At 57.2% G+C, this 20,599-nt stretch overlaps 1 long non-coding RNA gene across 1 annotated transcript; it reads right to left on the reverse strand.

Moving 5' to 3' along the window:
* Positions 1-15,195: 15,195 nt before the first annotated feature.
* On the reverse strand, positions 15,196-20,543 carry LOC310657789. Its single transcript, XR_014501938.1, has 4 exons — positions 20,436-20,543; positions 19,423-19,531; positions 17,221-17,285; positions 15,196-15,895 (listed from the first exon to the last, which is right to left on the reverse strand). It is a non-coding gene; the product is annotated as an uncharacterized lncRNA (long non-coding RNA).
* Positions 20,544-20,599: the final 56 nt, after the last annotated feature.

The raw sequence follows: 20,599 nt of genomic DNA on the forward strand, positions 1-20,599 counted from the left end.
TTCCACAGGGCGGGCGCCACCACCGAGAAGGCCCTCTGCCTGGTTCCCTGTAACCTCACTTCTCGCAGGGAGGGAACCGCCAGAAGGCCCTTGGAGCTGGACCTTAGTGTCTGGGCAGAACAATGGAGGTGGAGGCACTCCTTCAGGTCTACTAGGCCTTTGAGGCCGTTTAGGGCTTTAAAGGTCAGCACCAGCACTTTGAATTGTGCCCGGAACGTACTGGGAGCCAGTGTAGGTCTTTCAGGACCGGTGTTATGTGGTCTTGGCGGCCGCTCCCAGTCACCAGTCTTGCATTGTTTCCCACAATGAGCAGACATTTGGACTAGGCCTTGACCCGAACCTGCAGGCTGTTGCAGGCATCCTTCTTCCTACAGGAGCTGAGGGGGCGGCTCTCAGAGCAGAAGGTCCATTTTGAGACCAGCCAGCCAATCAGAGCCCAAGATCGTTCCAGCCCCTGGACTCCGCAGCAGGTGGTCAGCTGGGAGGGGCAACCAAGCCCCGCCCCTTTCGCCACAGACTCAGGAGTGGCCTTGCATGGCAGGACCCCTTCCCAAGCCTCCTTTCGCCACCTAGGCTGGGAGGGTCCCTTGATGGATCAGGCCCAAAGTGCCCCCCTAATTCCGAATAGGATTCCTCGCAAGAAAAGGGGAAAGTTGACAGCTATGCCCCCCAGGCCAGCATCCTCTTCCTCACCTGGGCCTGTCAATGTCCTCCTGTGGGGAGCACACGAGTTCGGAGGCAGTGGCGACCCCCCCCCCAGCTTGCCCCTCTGCGCTACACCAAGTGACAGCCTGGAGGCGCCACTGAGATGCCGCGAACGAGCTTCACACGCGCGAGAGTCTTCCGCGGACTGGCTGGGGCTGCCTTGGCAGGGCAGCAGGGCGACCCTGGTCCGGCCCCCCTTAACTCTGCTGCCGCCCGGCTCTGCCTGCGAGGCTGCCCCGTCTCCAGCCTGGCCGACTCTGCGCTCTGCTCCCCTGGGCGCCCCATCAGTGGCGTAGCGTGGGTTGTCAGCACCCGGGGCAAGGCAAGTAATTTGCACCCCCTAACCCGTGGATTTGCGCCCCCTAACCCTAACCCCCAGATGTTGCGCCCGGTGCGGCCCCCCCTGCACCCCCCACGCTACGCCACTGCGCCCCATCCCATAATAATCTGCGTGGGAGACCGGACTGGGCCCGTCGGCCGGAATTGCGCCCAGCAAAAGCGCATCTCCCGCGGCTCTGGCCCTCAGTGACCCGGGAGCCGTTGCTGGCCTCTCCTCTGGGGCCGTGAGCCGAGGGGCTCCGAGAAGCGCCGCCCGTGGCCTCCGAGCTCCAGCAGGCGCTTCATTGCTAATCGCCTTAGTTGCGCCTCCGCGGGCGATCTATAGCAATCGGGTTAGCGCGGAGGGCCAATCCCGGCGGGCAAATATTGAAGGGGAGGCGTCCCTGCCGGGCCTTGCGCGCCGCCGTCCAGCGACTCTCCCAGCTGCGCTGGCGCTCCGCTGGGCGGTTTCTCCGCGCGTGGAAAGGCAGCGCACCTTGCGGGGAGGCCTCCGCTCTCTGCCGGCTCGCAAGCGAGGCGACGGCGCCCCGGGGGAAACCGGCGGCTGGAGGGGAAGGACAGAAGGCCAGACTACGGGATGCGGCGCGCACCTCGCTTCAGGCCGACGGAGCCGCGTTGACCAGGCGCGTTGACCAGGCGCGTTGACCAGGCGGCGCCGTCCTAGAATCCTAGAAGTATGGAGTTGGAAGGGACCTCCATGGTCATCTAGTCTGACCCCCTGCAAAGCAGGCAAAGCTACCCAGCTAACGCGAGCCGGAAGGCGGGGGCAGGCGCTTGACGCCCAATGCTCGGAGGCAGGCTGTGTTTAAATGATGCTTGTTACATAAAATGCTTTATTTGTAGTTGCATTGTATTCGAGCTGCCACAAACAATGCTTTCGGCGTGTTCCCAGTATTTTCCCACGGCCCGCTGGCTTCCCCCTGGAGGGTGCGGTACCTTGTGAAGGAGTTTCACGCGTGGATCACGAGTTAAGTCACGAGGCAGCGGCGAGTGGAGCTGGAACCGGAGCATCTTTGCCGGTGTTTAGATATGCAAATGAAGCCGCTTGCAGACGCACAAAGAATCGCAGGTAGCTTTCTGTGTGTGGGTACCGGCCAGCAGGAGGGCGGGGGAGGAGCAATATTTTGATTTTTAGCTGGAAAGCTACTTTTTAATAAAATATGTTTAAGGGCTCACTTTGGGACCAGAGGGAGAAAGGTTGTAAGACTGAAACCAACGTATCTTTTGTAACATTTAAAGGTAAGTTACGCAAGCAAGGCTTTAAGAAACTTATTTATTGTAGTACAGATTTATTTCTGCGCAAGATTCAGGTCAGAGTTCTTCTGTTGGCCTTAGATCTAACAGACTGCCCCTGTCCACCGGGGCTCAGGGTCCGCGAAGCCCCTTCCCGTCGCTTTCTCATAGCCCCCGAGTCCGGCGAAGGCGCGTGGCTCTTCTGCCGGACGCGGACACGCGGGTTGACGATTTCCCAGGCTGCTTTGCTTGGGCTTTCAGGATAGGCTGGGCGATGAAGCTGGTCATGGGCCAAAGCGCCGGTTTTCAAGGGGAGCGAGACCCGATTTCCCTCCAGACAAGACTCGCTTTTTCAGTTGCTGGTTTATTCCGTTTGTAAGCCGCCGGTTTGCAGGGCGGTTTGCAGGAATACTGTACATAACAATACAGATAAACCCGTTGCTCTGTGGCGTAGTGGTTTGAGAGTCGGTCTAGGACCTGAGACAGAGCAGGGTTCAAATCCGCCATGGAGCTTCCCGGGGGACCTTCGTTGCCTCTCAGCCTACCTCGCAAGATTGTTGTGGGAATTCATTGAGGGTGGGGAGGCCTGTGTGCGCCACCTCAGGCTCCTAGGAGGAAAAGTTGGCATATTAATGCGACGAACAATTAAACAAGCAGGAGCCAACTGCAGCCAGCAGATCTGCAGGAGATAGACGCGCCGTCTGAAGGCTGCGGCCTGGCGCTTGTTTCCTAGCAGGCGCCAGTGGCGTGGCGTGCGGGGTGCAGGGGGGGCCGGCCGCACAGGCCGCAACATCTGGGGGTTAGGGTTAGGGGGCGCAAATCCACGCTTTAAGGGGCGCAAATTACTTGCCTTGCCCCGGGTGCTGACAACCCACGCTATGCCACTGGCAGGCGCCGTCGGCAAGAGATGCGCGCCCGGCGCAGCCTGAAACCCAGGCGGCGGGGGATCTCCCTGCGAGCCGGGAGCGCGCAACCCCGCGCTGCTACCGCCCTCGAAGCAGGAGCATCTCCGCACCCAAGGACGTGTTCGCTCCCTCCTTCCCTCCCCGCTTTTGCTGGGCGGCCTGTTCCTGGACGCAGTTCGAGGTGTTGAGTTTATAAGCCACTTTTATGAGGGGCGGCCTGGCTTCTCTCAGGATCACCCCTCGGGCTCCACCGTTGCTCGCGAAGGCCGGCGAGGCGTCTGCCACGGCTGAACTGACCCGGCTTCACCCCTTCTGGGTACTCGAGGAAGGAAAAGGTTGCTCTAAGGAGAATCTTCGAAGCGCTTGGCCTCACACTGGTTTGGTTCCGCTCCGGGGACCGACCGATCCAGAAAGATGCGGCCCTGGAATTGGGGGGCGGGACCTATTGGTACACGACCCCATTCCTTTTAACGGGGCTTGTCTAGCAGCAGTCGCGGTGGATCGGGTCCTGTCTTGTCACAATAATTTAGGACACCTGGACGTTGGCTGTTTAAGCACGGAGCTCCTCAGGGGACCTTTGCGCGCGGCAAGCACGGGCAGAACAAGAAGCCGCGACTGGGTCTGGAAGGGATCTGGGGAAGCAGCCGACCTACACCAGAGACCCCGCCCCAGTTTAACGAGGACAGCAAACATCGTGACTACCACCCACCCTCTTAGGCCAAGTCCCCTCGGGTCGGCCGTCTGCCTGCTTCTAAGACTCTTCCAAGCCCTTCCTCGTGCCAAGTGAATTCAGGTCCTGCCTTGTTCCGCCGTAGATTTTTTTTTTTGGGGGGGGGGTGTCAGGGAACCCCTTTACGTCTTCGCTCACCTTCTGCAAAAGGAGGAGGATATTGACTAGCCAGCTGTAAAAAAAGAAAATGCATTAGAACAATAAAAGTGCAAACATCGTTCAACAAAATTAAGGGCGAATAAAAAGCGAGTCAAACAGTTGCGCATCACAAATAAAACTAACGAGAAGCCAAAGGGGTTTGGGTGCGGCTGTCGGGCGCGGGGTGGGGGCAAGACTCCAAGACTTCTGCCCGCCCCCCCCCCCAGTTCCACCAAGCAGGGCGTGGGCAAGAGCGCGGGAAGGAAATAAAATACAGTGGTACCTCGGGTTGCATACGCTTCAGGTTACACACCGCTAACCCAGAAATAGTGCTTCAGGTTAAGAACTTGGCTTCAGGATGAGAACAGAAATCGTGCTCCTGCGGCGCAGCAGCAGCAGCAGGAGGCCCCATTAGCTAAAGTGGTGCTTCAGGTCAAGAACAGTTTCAGGTTAAGGACGGACCTCCGGAACGAATTAAGTACTTAACCCGAGGTACCACTGTACATTGCGCCAGTTCTTACTCTATTCGCAGAGCCCCCGCGAGCAGCCGGCCCGCCCCGCAGAAAGAGGTGAGCTGGCCTCCCCGGCTTGATGTCCGCGGCCTGCGGGATGATAAGGCTGCGCTGCGGTCGCAAGATCTAACCAGCCGGGCAGCAGAACAAAGAGGGGCCTCTGCCTGGAACAGCAAAGGCAGTTAACATAAGAGCCAAAGGGGGCCTGTTCTCACAGGGGCCAACCAGATGCCCATTATGAAAAACCAGCACGCAGGATTTGCGCACAAGAGCCCTCGCAGCTCCTGCGGATCCCAGCAACAGGCTTTCAGAAGCACCGTTGTCTCCAGCTATGAAGGTCGGGCGCGCAGCTTTCCTGGCCGCGCATAACCTCCAGGAATCTACAGAATCCTCTCTTCAAGCCGTCCACGGTGCTGGCCATCACTGCCTCCTGTGGGAGCGAGTTGGTGCAGACCCCCGAGTGGTGGGCCTGGGTCATGGCCTTCCGCTGCTAGGAGCGGCTGTGCTGGCGTGAGAGCCGGAGCCCGGAATCGCCGCCGCGCCTGGGAGAGGAAAAGCCGGTCCCGGGCCTGCTGCGCCCCGGGCACGGATGCTCTCCGCCTGAGCCTAACCTCACGGGCGGAGCTGCGGGAGGCTCTGGGCCACGAGGGGCAGGCAAGTGCCGTCTGCTTTGGCCAGGTGCTCCGGAAACGAGCCGGGCAGAGCCTTTTGGGGAAGCTAGGCAGCAGCAGGTCCCGGGCCCAGTGCCCGCTGGCATCTCCCGGTGGGGTTGGGAGAGACTCCTGCCTGAAATCCTGGAGAGCCGTTGCTGCCAGTCAGTGCAGACAGTATGGGGCTAAATGGACTGGTGGTCTGATTCAGTATCCTCCCTGTATTCCTTGCTATCTAGCTGGCGCAGAGTGGAGAGCCCCTTCGGCTCCTGGCCCGGAGGAGGGGGAGGCGGGGGGCTGCGCTGGGCTGTCCCAGAGCCGCCGGTGGGAATTCCCCGCCGCGCTGCGGAGGAGCCGGGATCAAAGCCGACGCTCGTCTCCGCTGACCCCGCTGGCCTCTCCGCAGCCTCGCAAGGCGTGAAAGCGGCTGTCTTTGCCGAAGCCTGCTGTTCCCTCGCCGTCTTATTGACAGCTTAATTTTGCGCCCAGCCATTCCCCTTATTAAAGGGAAATTCATTTGGAAGCAATTTCCATCCGAAAACAGGCGCGGCCCTCCCGAGCCCTCCCCCCGAGCCCCCCCGGCTCAGGGACATAATTGAATTACACCCGCCAGATCTGCATTATTGAAATGGAGCCGCTAAATAATAGATGAGCGGGGGGCGGGGGGCGCCGTTGGCACCGAGGGAGGAGGCCTGTGCGGAAATGCGCCGCAGCTGCATGGCTGCCCCGCCGGGTGCTCGGAGCTGCGCGCTGGCCGGGGAGCAAATGGGAGCTCCGGGACGCCCCCTCCCGCACCATCTGCCGGGAGGGTCACGCTGGGAAGGGGCAAACGGGGCTTGGAGGGGCTCCGCTCCACCGCTCTCCACTTCTAGCCAAATGAGCCCTCAAAGGCTGCGAGGTGCCTAGGAGTCAACACACACGTGTGAGCAGACACTACGTCCGTGTCGGCAAATCAGCTGCGGTTGCGAGGCAGGGGAGGGAGAATGAGATGGGCTCCTTCAAGCTGGGTTCAGCCGCAGCCCAGGATCCGATCCTTGCAGACAGCACCTGCGGAGAACAAGGCGCAAGGCCAGCCCCGACCTTCTCTGCCTTAGCTGTGATTCCTGCATTGCTGGGGGTTGGACTAGATGACCCTTGGGGATCCTTTCCGACTCTAGGATTCCCTCCCACTTCTCTGCTCGCCCAGTGGCCAGACTGATGCCCAAAAGCGGGGTCTGAGCGCAGCAGCAGCCGAACTCTCCTCGCCTGCGCTTCCCAGCCATTCAAAAGCACGTCCTGCCTCCGACTGTGGACCCAATCCATACTTATTTTTAGTTAGTTGGTTTATACCCCCCCCCCACACACACATACCTCGGGACCCCCATCTAAAGGGCAGAAACACCTGCAAGTCCTGGGAAGATACCAACCTCTTCCGCTCCTCTGACCCCGAAGTAACGGAAATAGATTTCTGCCAAAGGGCTGGCATGCTGCCCTTAGCTGAGTCGTTCCTCCTCGGAGAAACTGGGGTGCTTCGCAGGCTTCGTCTCCTGGCCCCCCAAGGAGGCTGCCCGGTCCTGGAAGCAGCGGGAGGGGACAGTTTTGCACATGGAAATCCGAGGTTTTCGACAGGAGGAGGAGATGGAGCAGACCTGAGGAGGGCCTGGGGACAGGTGAGAAGCTTAGATTCGCTGGCTCCTGAGGTGGCTCCTGCTCCTCTGCTGCAGGTGGCTGAGGGGCCAGGAGGTCACCGAGCCCCCCCTGTGGAGCCCAGCCTGTCAACAGTCTCATGTTCAGAACACCCCTCTTTAGAGCATCTTGAAAGCTGGTGTGTCCTTGACAAGAGTCCCACCCCTCCTTATGGAAATATGTGACACAGCCAAAGATGAAGGAAGGGGTTTGTTAGTCTCTGTGGGTGTTTGGTCTTTTTTCTACTACATATTTTGTGTTTTTATTTTGTATTTTTATGTTGTGAACCGCCCTGAGATCTACCAATGAAGGGTGGAATACAAATTTAATAAATTACTAAATAAGATAAAGATTATTGGCTGTTCTTGTTGAGTTCCGCTTGGACCTTTCCTGAGAATGAGGAACTGGGAACCAGCTGGCAACCAATTCCATCCTCGTCCCCTGATGGGCTCCATCCTGCCTTGGTGTGTGTAACTGTCTTATTCCAAAAGGTCTTCAGAAGATGAGGTAGAAGAATTATTTAAATCGGGTTGGACATTTAATAATAATAATAATAATAATAATACTTTATTTATACCCCGCCCTCCCCAGCCAGAGTTATTCTCCATTGCTGGGTCTCAGTTTTAAATGAGAAACATGAGTAGCTTTGAAAGTACTGTATTTTAATCTTCCTTCACTGTTGTTTTAAATGGTTTTTATTCATGTGGTACGATATAAGGCTGGCCCAGACATAATCCAGGAACTATCTTTAAAATACATAAGACTATTTCTCTGTCCTTGTCCATGGAGTTTTCTGGGCAGGGATACTGGAGTGGCTTGCCGGTTCCTGCTCTAGGTGGATCACGCTCGGTCAAAACTCTCCACTATGACCTGTCCATCTTGGGTGGCCCTGCATGGCAGAGCTCATAGCTATAGGTCATATAGCTCATAGGTCATAGAAAAGACCCTGATGCTGGGAAAGATGGAGGGCACAAGGAGAAGGGGACGACAGAGGACGAGATGGTGGGACAGTGTTCTCGAAGCTACCGGCATGAGGGAGGCAGTGGAAGACAGGAGTGCCTGGCGTGCTCTGGTCCAGGGGTCACGAAGAGGCGGACACAACTAAACGACTAATGAACAATTTCTCTGTCCAAGCTGCAGCGTCCTCTCCTCTGCCTGGCCAGTGACTCTGCAGGGCTACTTCAGGCAGAGGGGGGGGGGCCCTTCCCCATTTCCCCCAAACTGATCTCATAAGCTATATAATAGAGGGATCAAACAAGGGTCCTCCGGCCACCACCATAAAGATACAGAGAAAGATAAATGCAAAACACCTCCGCGCTCATCAAGGAGGCAACCAGCAGCGCGCCAGGGGAACAGCTCCGCACAGGCGCAAGCGAGTATACCCACCTAATCAACACTGCCTGCCCCGTGGGTGTTGCTCTGACACACAAGCCATGTGCTTTTGTTGTATTTGAATTTGATTATTTCATTATGGGAAATCTCTTTGGGAGCCAGCTGGTGGAAGACAGAGCAAGAGAAAAATGGAAGAAATGAAATGGATCGCTCTCTCTCTCTCTCTCTCTCTCACACACACACACACACACACACACACGGCAATTCACATGAACATGCGTGCTCCAAGGCAAACCGTCTTTAACATGCACAGCCAAACACAAGCACACAGACACACAACATTGGGATTTTATTATTTATTTGTTGATAGGAAATTACTGAGCATTTTTGGTTATGGCTCGGCCAAACCTCAGCATCCTTCAGTAACTAGCTGGGACATTGTGGTGCCCTGAGACGGAAGGGTTGTGTGGTACCCATTCATTTATCACTACAGAGCCTAGGACTTGCCGATCAGAAGGTCGGCGGTTCGAATCCCCGCAACAGGGTGAGCTCCCCTTTCTCGGTCCCAGCTCCTGCCAACCTAGCAGTTCAAAAGCACGTCAAAAGTGCAAGTAGATAAATAGGTACCGCTCTGGTGGGAAGGTAAACGGCGTTTCCATGCGCTGCTCTAGTTCGCCTGAAGCGGCTTAGTCCTGCTGGCCACATGACCCAGAAGCTGTACGCCGGCTCCCTCGGCCAATAAAGGGAGATGAGCGCCACCACCCCAGAGTCGTCCCTGACTGAACCTAATGGTCAGGGGTCTCTTTATTTTTACTCTTCTCGAAAAGGAGAGGTGCCAGGGTCAAGACCTCTGACTGGAGTGCCTTTGTCTTGTGACCAGCAACGTGAAGCTAAGCCACAAGACAGAGGAACTCTGCATGTACCCAGAGGCACTCTTGGTGATTACATTGCATGTTCAGGAGTGCCTGCATTGCTGAGCCCAGCTCAACCCTGTCTCAAATTACACCTTCAGGTGGTTGTTGTGGAATGTAGAACAGTCAAGTACAACCTTTTCCTGTTGCCTGGAATGGACACCCAGGGGACTGTGGCTCCAGGCAGGGAGGACTTCCTGTCATACCTGCTCTGGATCTCCACCCCCCACCCCACCCCCGTGTGTGACCAGGTAGATGGGCATGACCCTAGCTGACCAGGTAAAAGGGCTGGCCATGCAACCATCTCTCTCTTGGCCTCTTGCTCTCCTGGCTCTTAGCCAGCGCATGGCTCAACCCTCACACAGGATGGAGCCCACAAGCAGAAAGTCTGAGGTGTAGCTCAGACTTCTTTTCACTGTAACCACAAGATAAAGCCTGCCTTCAGATTCCTGCTGTGACCTGAATGTGAGTAAAACTTTATTCTTACTTTTAAAGAAGATTGTGCTGTGTTATTATTAGTTTAAGAGAGGAATAAAGGGGGATTTCCCAGGAACAAGCCAGACTGGATTGCTTAATTAAAGGATTCTAAGTTAGTGAGGAGGGATAATATCAAAACCATATATCCTCTCCTACCATCCTCAACATTTGTCCTGTTGGGCTGGACCCCTGAGAAGTTGAAAGGGGGCCTAATCCATCTAAAATGAGCCCATTGCATGCAATCTTGGAGAGGAGTCCTTTTGCTTTTTGGCTTTGCAGGGCAAACCCCCCCCCCTCCAAATGGGTTTTGTTTGTTGTGTTTCCTCCATTGCAGGATTTGGCCTTCAGGGTCCCTTCTGACTCTACAGTTCTACCTTTCTATGAAATCGCAACTTCCTTCCTGCTTGGCTTCACACAAGCTCCTTCCTGACCCACATAACGTTTTTACATCTTTCAGGCACACCAACCACCTTCCCATTCAATCCAAATCCCTGTCTGTCTGTCTGTCTGTCTGTCTGTCTCTCTCTCTCTCTCTCTCTCTCTCTCTCTCTCTCTCACACACACACACACACACACACAAACACACACATGTGTGTTTCACACCATGTGTGTTTAACCTTGTCTGGGGATCACCCAGGAATTAGTGTGGGCACACATCTTCTTGCCCCTTTCCAGCCACACTGCCAAGTGCTCCCATTGCCAAGTCCAAGAGAGATCATAAGGCATCAGCATCATGTATGCCTAAAGGTCAAAGGGATGCTGGCAGGAGCATGTGAGCACATGGGGGCGCAGCACAAGCCCCGACATGTCCTTTGGTGGCCAGCTGGCTGCTCTGGGTGTGGCCAGGACTCTGTGCCTGGGAGACCACGCAGGAAGTGGCTGGGCCATACCAGCCAGATGTGCTGGGCCTTTAGAGCCCCTTTTCATAGCTGTCAAATCAAAGGGGGGGGAGGGAGGTAGACAGGAGTTCCAGCATCATGCGCACAGCAGCTGGATGGAGTCCCAGGGTTGCTTGCATCTGTCCCATCAATCACAGCAGGAGGAGGGGCGTGGGCAGCTGTGAGGGCCCACCTGCCTCTGCCAGCCTCGGCTCACTTGCCCCTGAGGCCCCGGGCTCCTGGTGGCCAGACAATCTGCAGGCCAGTGCCTGCTGCCTTAGACTTGCTAGGATGGCTTCCAGGGGTGCCCCCTCCCCCCGCTTGCAGTCACTTGAGAGGGAGAGGGGTGTCACACGCTCTTGGCCTGGAATCCTTGTCCCCAAAGCACTGGGTGAGTGTGAGGCTGACACTCCTGAGTGGTGAGGCAAAAACACTCTGCACATGCTCAAGGCATGCATCCAAGATCACATATCATGCTATGGAAAACCACCTGCAAATGATGATAGTTTTCCAGTGAAGAGCCATCATAGAATTGTAAAGTTGGAAGGCACCCAAAGGGTCGTCCATGCAACGCAGGAATCATCATCATCATCATCATCATCATCATCATTTATCTGTACCCCGCCCATCTGCCTGGTTTCCCCAGCCACTCTGGGCTGCTTCCAACAAAGATTAAAAATACATTAAAATGTCACATGTTAAAAACTTCCCTGAACAGGGCTGCCTTCAGATGTCTTCTAAATTTCAGGTAGGTATTTATCTTTTTGACATCTGCTGGGAGGGTGTTCCACAGGGCGGGTGCCACTACCGAGAAGGCCCTCTGCCTGGTTCCCTGTAACTTGGCTTCTTGCAGCGAGGGAACCGCCAGAAGGCCTTCGGAGCTGGACCTCAGCTTCTGGGCAGAACGATGGGGGGTGGAGACGCTCCTTCAGGTATACTGGACCGAAGCCGAATAACAGCTAGCACCATTCTCGCCCTCCTGGGAGCCCCTGACATGGGTGGGCCTGTGACAGTGGAGTCACGGTGGTGGCAGAGACACTTTCGCTGGAGGGGGTGAAGGTGTGGGAATGTTCAGGGAGGCAGGAGAGGATGTATTGTTTAATTACATCATCCTTCCCAACTTGTGTTAACAAGTTCTACAGTTTAGCAGAGTAACATTCCCCTTTTACACTTAAACAGTGGATAGGTCTTTGCCAGGCTTGCATAAGCCTCTAAAATAAGTTTCCTGGTAATTCCCCTTTTATTCCATCTTATTCCATCTAAAGAATAGACACGACACAGTCTTGTGTAAAAGTATATAAAATAGTTTACTCACATTCTGTTCACAGAGGATCCCAGAAGGCAGACTTAGGTTACAAAATATATACATGTGGAATCTATCCCATAAGGAGATACCTTAGTTTCTTTGTCCTCTCTTGGCTGAGAGAGAATCTCAGGCTAAGGAGATGTTGCTACATCAAGGAATGGAGTCAGAGAGAGAGATGGCTGCCTCCCCTGTGCTATTTTGTTACCTGCACAGGTGAGGTTACGCCCACCTCTGGTCACATGTAGAGGAAGTTTGTCCCAGCCCAGGAGGAAACAGGAAGTTCTGACTGGCTGGTCCAGACATCCCCTTTTTATGTCCACTCTAGCAATGTCGTATTTGACTGCTCTGTATTTCACACCCCACAAAAGGTGAGGCCTCTAGGCCAACTTCATGAAGCCCCTAGCCTCTCCTGCTCCTAGCCCCAATCCTGCCCCTTCCACCACTTTCTCAGGCTATCCCCTTCCACACACCCCACCACAATCCCTGGCACAAGTTTGCTTGTTTAACCATTTAGGTAAAAAAGGTAAAGGACCCCTGGATGGTTAAGTCCAGTCGAAGGCAACTATGGGGTGCGGCCTTCATCCTGCTTTGCTTTTCAGGCCAAGAGAGCCCCGTTTGTCCACAGACAGGTCATGTGGCCAGCAGAACTAAACCGCTTCTGTTGCATTGGGACCGGAACAGAAACCAGCGCACACGGAAACACCATTTCTCTTCCCGCCACAGCTGTACCTATTTATCTACTTGCACTAGTGTGCTTTCGAACTGCTAGGTTGGCAGAAGCTGGGACAGAGCAAGGGGAGCTCACCTGGTCGTCGCGGATTAGAACTGCTGACCAGCTGATCGGCAAGCCCAGCTTCACCCGCTCCCGTTTACACCTTGCCCGCCTTCCAGCTCCAACGGGGCATCCACACGGCAGTCTAAAACTAAGGTTACAAATAATATTGCTTATATACAATTACGTCAAGAGCCATTGTTTAAAAACGTCCTGTTCCAGGGGCCCTTCTTGGTCTTCGCAAGGCGCTCCTCCGTTCACTTAAGTGGCTGCAGAGCCCAGCTAGTCCTCGCGCTCTTGACAACGGAGATTAGCACACTCGCACGCGCGCGCACAAACACACGCATCTAAAGGCCTGGGATGGAGCTGCTCGCCCCACGAGCACATTCTTCTCCATCACTTAACTCAATTTCCCTGTCAACGCCCCAGATAAGCTGGGAGTGGGGGGGGGGGGCGGAGGGAGATGCTGAAGGAGAACCGGGGCGGGGGAAGAGATGCGAGACCTGCTGAGAAGGAGCCGGGGGTCTGCAAGGATTTCCCTCTGCAGCAATTTCCTGGTGCGTGTCACAGGGCATTATGCGAGACGGTGTGCAGGGCGGCGGCGGGGGGGGGGTCGCGGGGGGAGTGTCTGTACGAGGCAAGGAGCGGGGAGGAACCAGGGGGGCCAGGAGGAGCGTTTGTCTCTCCTTGCAAGTTGAAGTGTCCCTGCGAACACGCCCTGAGTCGCCGTATAACGCCGGGGCAGCGAAGACGCCTCTTTCTTCCAGAGGCTGCGCCCGCCTTAGTCTGCTGCAGAAAATAAAAAGGGGGGCGGGTCTGTTGCGCCTTCATTATGGCACCAGGTTTTCATGCAATCGCGGGATTGTAGAGTTGGAAGGGCTCCAAACGGTCATCTAGTCCACCCCCCTGCAACGGAGGTTTTGTGTGCTTCAGATGCTTCGGGTGGGGCCTTAAAGACTCCCCGCTGTGTTGTGGCCTCAGCTGCAGCGGCGAGACAGAAGCCGGAGGGAGGCGCGGAGGCTTTGGAGGAAAGTGGCTTGTCTGTCGACTGAGGTCCTTTGTCACAGCCAGGCTTCCTGGTCAGAGCGCTGGGCTAAGAGCGGAGGCATCGCGGCTCAAACGCAGCAAGGAAGCTCTGGGTGACCAAGAGACAGTCACTGTTTCTTAGCCTAACTTCCCTCACAGGGTTGTTGTAAGGAGAAAACAGAGGGAGGTGGACAACACTGAGCTATTTGGACCACAACAGAGAGCCCGTGTGACATAATGGCTAGAGAGACCTTGGAGTCTGTCACCATCTCTTCGCCTAACCTACCTCACAGGGTTGTTGTGCGGATGAAATGGGGGGGGGGGGGACACACAATGGAACCACCTTGAGCTCCTTGGAATTTAGAGGTGTATATAAATGTAGTAAGTACATACATACATAAATAAAATAATAACAACAATAGTCTGGAAGAACTGTGGATCTGGCCCTGTGACGGGGGCCAGACGATGCCCGCTCCTCCCTCGTAAGAAGTCGATCTCTTAGTGTGGCAGCGCCTGTCCCCTGGAACTCCCTGCCGATTGACAGCGGGCAGGCTCCTTCTCCGCGCTCTTTTCTGCGCCTGCTAAAAGCATCCTTGCTTAGACAAACCTACGCAGGTACAATGTTGGTGTTTCTTTTCATCTAATTTTACTTTATGGGTGGTTTTAATTTTTCGAATGTTGCTTATAACTGTTTTTATCGATAATTTTATTTTTCGTTCTTTTTATAAACCACTTCGAGGCTTTTCACAAGTATAATTTTAAACAACCCCGTTTCCTTTGCTGTAGGGCTAGCAAAGAGGCGACCCCGGGCGAGCTGGACTTTCACTGTGGCTTAGAAATCTTTCCTGGGCCTGCCTTTCCCAGAGCGCCTCCCCTGGGCTGTCCCTGAGGAGTCCCGAGTCAAATCCTGCGCGCCACCCGCGTCCACAGCTCTCCTCCCGCAGAGGCGCCGAGGGAGGTTCGGGCGCTGGACTGGGAGGCGGCGACGGACGGATTGTCAGTGCTAAGGAGGGAGATAAGACGGCTAAGAGGAGCTCTGTGGAACCAGGGACAGAAGGGATCGGGGCCACCGGCGAACAGGCCCGACTCACTGGGCAAGGGCCCCTCGCCATCCTCCAAGGCCCCACTGCAGCAAACAGACGCGCGCCGTCGGAGAAATGGTTTATCCGACGTGCGCCAGGCAGCCCTTCCAGGCCTCTGGCTTCGCTCGCGGATAAAAACTCTCTTAGTCCGCCTTGTCAACCAAGACGCTCCAGGCGCAAACATTTTAAAATCAGCAACGTTAAAAACAGACAAACGAAAACCAATAAAGGCGCTAAAGCAGAGAGGCGAAACCCCGAGTGGAATCCGGGAGACCAGTTTGCGCGTAAACCGCCAAAGAAGGGGATGGATTTGGTCGCGGCGCCCAGACCAGAAAGGCCCCGCTGCGCCCCGACATTCGTCGCCCTGCGGAAACGGCGAGCGGCTCAGAATGGCCAGGCATGTCCGACTGCAGCCGGGGAGGTGGGCGGGAGGGACCGGTGACTGCAGGCCCCTGAGCAAGTAGCCAGCCCGGCAACCCCGCCTTGATCACTCTCGCATTTCGTTGCAAACGTCCACACGTCTTTTCGGCAACTGTAAAGTGGCGCAGGGCTGGCGAGGGGAAGCGGGAGCAAGGCCGACTTGTAGACTTTGCGCTTTGGGTGGCTTTACCTTGGAGGAGATTTTGGGGTGCGCCTGCTTTTCCCTGCCCCCTCCACCTTCAGAGAAGACAAGAGGCAGCGGGGGTTCTCCTGCGCGGTCTCCTGATGCCGCGGCGGATCTGTAGCCCCGGCGGCGGGCTCCCTCCTTCCTGGCTCCGCGTCAAAATTCCGCCGCCCGCGGGACTTTCGCACCTCCCTTCCTCGCCAGATGGAGCGCCTCTCTTCCCCAGTCTCGGGTCAGCGGCCTTCCACTCTCCTCGCTCCGCATCGGGATCTCCAGAAAGCTACTTCTGGGGCAACAGATGCAAATAAAAATAGCGTTTGCCTTTCAGAACTGATGCTGCGCATCTCTACGCCAGGAGCCGCCTCGCCTTCCGCCTTGTGTAAGCCCCTTGATGGGCTTGGCCGGTTCTTCTGCATCCAGTGCGCTTCTGGCTGAAGATGCATTTCGACGGTATTCTGACCGTCACCCACCCGCTCGGAGAAGTCTGGGGATCGGAGCCTTTGGCGGCCAGAAGAGATGCGCCTTCCAGCTGCCGCCGGTCTTGCTCAGGGACTCTCGGAAGGCAGGCGAGGGAAGGCCCGGGGCGTTTCCACTCCGGCGGCTTAGCGCGGGTCCTGAGAGAGGGGTGAACTATGGAAAGGGAAAGCAATTAAGAAAGGACGAAAGGGAGAAAGCCCGGCCGGCGGGGCTTGCCAGACTCCGCGCGGCTTCGCCGAAATCCCGGAGCAAAGCGGAGCCGGTGAGGCAGACCCGCTTGGAAGGAACCCGCGAGGGGCGGCGAGGGAGGCTCCGCTGGCGTGAGAGATTGGGGGGGGGTCCTCTCTTTCCAAAGGCTCCTCCCGCCCTTATTGTCCAGAACCATAAGGGAGTTTCGCCGGTTGGGAAAGGAAGGCGAGTTCCTTTGGGATCGACTCCGGAATGGACGGAGGCCGGAACCTGGAGCGCCCCGCCCGGGAGACAATGCCCCGTCCTCCCGCTTACTCTTTCCGGGCCTTCACACCCCTCCCCGGTTCCGATCCTAATGATTTTCATCCCCACCCTCCCAAATTTCAATTTCCAGGCTCCCCTCCCTCAGCAAAAGCAGATGAGGCGACGCGCTGGGGATTGTCCCGACATGAAAGTCACCATCTGGCGGAGCGCTCTCCCGATCCGCCGCCCCCCCCCCGCCCGCCCGCGCGGCTGTGGCCATGGCGGGCTCCATCCGCTCCTAATCGCTCGTGTAAACGGCCCATCTATCACGGCGAGCAGGGATTAAAGGCCCCCGAGCGGAGGGGCGCGCAGCCCGCCGGGCGCTGAGTGACAGCTGCGCTTAACCACTTCGGCTCCGGGGTGGGGCAAAACTTTAAACAGGGCGGGGGGGGGACTATAGAGGGGGGCCTCTAACGCAAGAAGCGAATTTATTCCGGATGGAAGCCTTGGGGTCCGCGGGAGGAGCTTCCTCACCTGCTGTAAGCGCTGGGCCTGATCCGAACCATGGGGGGATCTGTGGGCAGAGGAGCCCCCCCTACCACACTGCATTGCACCCCCCAATACCGAGGTGATTCTACGCGGGGGGATCCTGCTTTCATTCTGGGGTTTTAGGGGTGCGTGGCTTTGCGCGCGACGGTTACAATGATCTCCGAGAGACCTTTCTCCGACGTGAAATGGCGCCGAAGGGTGGTTTGGGGCCTGGCCAAGCCTGCAGCCCGTCTCCAGGTTTCTTGGGGGGAAATGGGGAGTAGGAGACTGACCGGTTCAGGCAAAAGGAGCGGAACCTCAGCCACAGACAATCTAGGCGCTCCGACAGCCCGGGCAGGATCGGGGCCGATTCCCCTTTGAAGGCTGGGCCCAGAAGAAAATGCAAAACAGAGGGGGATGTATTCGGGTTTCAGCTGACAATTTTGTTTCTTTAATTAAAAAAAAAAAGGTTTTCCGAACCATTACAGCTCTAGAAAGAGCATACCACACCCCCTTACCTGACAGAGTCCTTTTAACTTTCCGAATATTTATCTTCTATAGGTTTCCTTTGTTCTGTGTTAACCTAAAACAAGCAAAAGATTACATAAGGGACCAAGAGACGATAGAGGGCTGGAAGGCGGCTCCATCCGACCCCTTTCCAACCGGGAAGGAGCAGACCCTGCTTGCGGGCTCTCCTGGGCTGGTCCTGAGCAGCCACGACCCGGCCGCCAGCGCCTTTCTTAGGCCTGGGCAGGGCAGGACGCTGCCTGCGCCTCACACCTGCTGTTCCACCCGGCCGTCAGGATGCGGGGTCGGGCAGCGGGGACCGCGGGACTGGGAAACAGGGCGTCGGAACCTCGTTCACAGATCAGGCCCGCAGCTCCGCCGCCCGACACGCGAGGAGGCTGGGCCTTCAGTGCCTCCGCCGGCGAGGAGGGAGGCTCAGAGACCCTCCTGCCCCAGGCCGGTAAGCTGAACGTCTAGACGGTGTTCTTGAGGAACGGCAATTATCAGGCGAATGAGTATTCTGCCCCGCGGAGGTTGTACTTTCCTGTTACAAACCCAGGGCCACTTTTATCCTCATGAATGTTGTGAAGGGAGTGGGAAACAAAAGGCGCCTCCTGAATCTTGCGGGGTTTCGGGCTAACAGGCGTCTTATGGTAGCCTTTCGGGGTGATTGGAGGAGCAGGAAACGGGGCTGCTGGCTCTGAGATGCCCGGTGGCAACTGGCCAGGTTCACACAGCCAGAGAGGCCCCCACAAGTGCTTTGCCGTGTCTCGTGTGAACGCACCCGCCCTTTCCCCCTTCTTTCCTCCGGCCTCTTCTGGCCTTCGGTGTGGGCAGAGACTATGTCTTGTAGGACGAACGACTCTCGTAGGACTTTCCCAGATACCGCGCGCCCACACCGAAGAAGATGCTATGGATTGGCTTGTGGCGAAGAAGGTGGTGGAAGTGGGTCGCAGGGCGGGTGCGGAAGGCGAGCGGAATGCGGACGGCCCGTGGCCAGCGCTGCGGCTTCTCCCGGGCCTTTCGCGCTTCCTCCGGAGGTGTGAGATGGCTCTGGGATATATTGATGTCCATGTTCCGTTTCTCTTCCGCCCATTGGCGACGTCCTCCGGGCAGAGGTTGGGTGGCCATCTGTCCAGGATTCTTTAGTTGCGCTTCCTGGATTGCAAGGGGTTAGACTAGATGGCCCCCGGAGGTCCCTTTCAACTCTCCAATTATATGATTGTGCGCCTACATTTGGGGTGTAGATGGGAGGAAAGGGGTTTTCCTGCCCTCCCCCACCCCGTAACCTTCAGAGATACCGCCCCCATTCCCTCTTTTTCTGCTGCTTGCGCCGTGGGCTTCCCCGGGGGTCTTGTGCCTTCTTCCGGCCGAGTCCGACCGGCTACAGGGGGCCCTCGGTGCGCGTCCACCGGGAGCCCTTTGCGCGCAGGCGGACCCGAGGCTTGGACAGGCCAGGCCTGGCCTCTCAGCAGCTGGCTGTGGAGGGGGACAGGCTGGGAGGGAGGGAAGGAGGGGGGGGGGGTTTACAAGCGTGCGGGATCATGGAGCTATTTGTATGAGGCTTTTACGGCCGGTCCGGGCAGTGAAACTCAAAACCTGCCCAAAGCCCCGCGCTGCGGGCCTTAATCACTCCCAGACGCGGCGCTTTTATGGGCCATTTAGAACTGGGGAGGCTATAAAACTCCAGGCAGTCGAGGGGGGGGTTAGAATAGTCGGGGTGCATCCTGGAGGGGAGTGGGGAACCCCATGGAGGCCCCTCTCTCCGGAGAGGCCGGGCTAGCCGTCGGGGGGAGGTCGGGGCCGCCCAGCCTGTCTACAGAGTCCCCTCCCCAGCAGGCGGCCCGCGGGGGGCTTTGAAATGCTCTTTACAGCGCTGGGGGGGGGGGAGCCGCTTTTTATGGCTCCCTTTACGGGGATGTTGCACGTCTGCCTTGCATTAGCGGCGGGGGTGGCGAAGGGGCCTAGCGGAGCGCCCAGCTGGGCCGCAGGCGGCTAGGCAAGCAGCCGGAGGGCCCGATCCACCAGAGACCCTGGGACGCCGCCGAAGCCGCCCTGCACCTCGGGCGGGACAGCGAGTCGACTCGCTCCCAAGAACGCGGGGGAAGAAGTGGAGGGTGGAGGGTCGGAAAGGGGGAAGAAGACCCTAAGCTGCCCTCGATGGGTGAGGAAGGAGGATCCGTAGGGCACACAGGGAGACGCGAGGGGCAAACCTGGAGCGGAGGCAGCGGCTCCTCTGGGCAGCGTCTCGGATCCTACGGGCCACGCACGTCAAGGACGCCCGCTGAACAAGCCGGAGCCGGCGCTGAGGGAGAGGGGAACCTGAGGGTGCCCAAGATAATAACAGCAGTAATAGCACGAATAATAGTACTACTACGAAGAGTACTACTGATAGTACTACTACCAATAGTAACAACAGTAACAACAATAGTCATAGTGATAATAACAAAGCACATCTTCAACAGCGGCAGCAGCAACAAAATTCCGCGCGTCCGCGAAGGAGAGCGTGGAGCGGCTCTCGCGGGGTGCGAAGCCTGCCTTTCTCTTCCTTCCTTTCCCTTACACCAAGCGGAGGAAAACCCCTCCGAGGCTCTGTCGGCTCCGGAGGAAGAGAAACCTCTCCCCGAAGTCCCCGCGGGGCTATTTCGGGGCCGCCAAGCTGGTGAAGGCGCTGCAATTGTGCGTAATTGCGCGGCGAGGTAAAACCAGAGTCCCGAGAACAATAAGCGAGGCTGCCACAAACCCCCGAGGGGCATTTAGCTGGAGGGTCGTCGCCGCCCGAAGGAGAAGCAGCCGGGGGGTCCCGGAAGAACCCGGCGCTTCTCCTGCTCGGAAGAATCCTTGCCACAGAAGGGCGACTGGCGATTAGGAACTGCGCTCGAGGGAGGGTGACTGTCTCTCCAGAGGGGAAGGCCGCAAAGGGCGCCCCACATGCTGGTCAAGGAAGGCTCCCCTCCTCCAAAGCAGACCCGATCCAGGCGACTCCATAAAGCTCCTGGAGAGAGGCGGGGGGGGGGGGCGACGAAGAGACAATGCCAAAACTCAGGGGGCTCCTTGAGCAGAGACATTTGCGGCAGCTTCAGACAATTGCCAGAGATGAGCCCCGAAGGGGGAGGCAGGGTCCTCTATCGCCCACCCCAGCTGCCCTTCTTGTATCTACAGCCAGTTTGGCAGGGGGCGGTGGAAGGGTCTGGAAGGAGCGGGGACCACCGCGGAGCACACATACCGGGAGCTGGAGAGGCGAGGCCCAGCGTGATAAGCCGAGAAGGGGCCAGCCCAGAAGGCGCTGCTTCACAGCCCAAGCTGTCCTCGGCTTGGGGAGCCGGAGAAGCTGTCCTCGGGTCAGGGCCCTGGCACAGGCCTAGCCGCTCCCGCGACGCCTCTTTGCTC

The sequence above is a fragment of the Podarcis tiliguerta genome (genome assembly GCF_965153285.1).
Source record: "Podarcis tiliguerta genome assembly, chromosome: 9".
Classification (NCBI taxonomy): Eukaryota; Metazoa; Chordata; class Lepidosauria; order Squamata; family Lacertidae; genus Podarcis; species Podarcis tiliguerta.